The sequence below is a fragment of the Pteropus medius genome, unplaced genomic scaffold, assembly GCF_902729225.1.
Source record: "Pteropus medius unplaced genomic scaffold, Ma_sr-lr_union100, whole genome shotgun sequence".
NCBI classification, from domain to species: domain Eukaryota; kingdom Metazoa; phylum Chordata; class Mammalia; order Chiroptera; family Pteropodidae; genus Pteropus; species Pteropus medius.
The window spans coordinates 797491-798832 of NW_024342471.1; the positions used below are offsets into that span (position 1 = coordinate 797491).

Here is a 1342-nt window from a genome sequence, read left to right on the forward strand (position 1 = left end):
AGGATGAAGACCCAGGATATACAACCAAGAATAATTTATCCAGCAAAGCTGTCATTTAGAATTGAAGGACAGATAAAGAGCTTCCCAGACAAAAATAAACTAAAAGAATTTATCACCACCAAGCCAGAATTACAGGAAATGTTGGAGAGACTTCTTTAAGAAGAAAAAACATGTATCAAAAACAGGAATAAAGAATGGTAACAACTACATTCCTATCAATAAGTACCTTAAATGAAAAAGAATTAAGTGCTCCAACCAAAAGATAGAGTGGCTGAAAGAATAAGAAAACAAGACCCCTACACATGAAAAGGAAGGGAATGGAAAAAGATATTGCTTTGATGAACTTAGAAGATATTTAAGTCAGACAGAGAAAGATAAACACTATATAATTTCACTTATATGTGGAATTTAAGGAATAAAAAAACAAACTAATCAAAAAATAAAATAAAGTAAAAATAAAACATAAAGTCTATTTTTAAAAACAATATGGGCCTAGTCCTAGAGATAGCAGTCTGTTGGGATTGTGAAAGATACTCAAGTCTTCTCACCACTTGTCGCCCTGCCTCCCAGAGGTCTCACTGCTCCCTTCATGGATGAGGCTCTTTCCCCTTCACTAAGTGTGGGAAATTCCACAAGTGGTTAAGAAGGGGAACAGGATGAGATTTTCCTTCAGCCATCAGGAGAGGTGGCTGTGGAATTAATAAGAACTTAACCAGTCTTTGGCCATGCTACCCTGAACAAGTCCGATCCTGTCTGATCTTGGAAGCTAAGCAGGGTCGGGCTTGGTTAGTACTTAGAAGGGAGACCACCTAGGAAGATCCGGTGCTGTAGGTGTAAAAAGTCAAAAAAATAAGGGATTGTAAGCTGATAAGGTCCTTGCAATCTGTTGCCTCGCCTAAAAAAAAGAAAAGAAAAAAAAGAACTGAACCAAATGGACAGTGTTTTTTTCAACATTAAACATGTCAGAAACATACATTAACATACATTACCATTAGGATCAACAGTAGCCATAGCTAGGCAGGCCAAACTTACTGTTTATTGCTGAGGGAGGGAGTAAAGAAAGGAGAAAGGGAGGGAGAAAAGGAGACAGAACAGGAATTCTATAGAGGGAAACAAGTGTGTTCTTAAACATGAAATGCTTTTCAAGCCAAACTGTTGCCTAAAGCCAAGCCACCATTTACATAGACTAATATGTGGGTAGCCCAGTTGCTGTCACATATGAATCAAACTTTCCAACCATACCCATTTCCAAATTTCAATAATGCAGCAACAGAAAACTACCTGAAATCTGGGCTGAGTTGTGGTCTTTTTCCTATGTGGTTATGAAAAAGTAAAAAGGCAC

At 37.6% G+C, this 1342-nt stretch overlaps 1 pseudogene; it reads left to right on the forward strand.

The window, feature by feature from the left end:
- Positions 1-715: 715 nt before the first annotated feature.
- On the forward strand, positions 716-834 carry LOC120604206 (uncharacterized; annotated as a pseudogene).
- The last annotated feature ends 508 nt before the right edge of the window (positions 835-1342 follow it).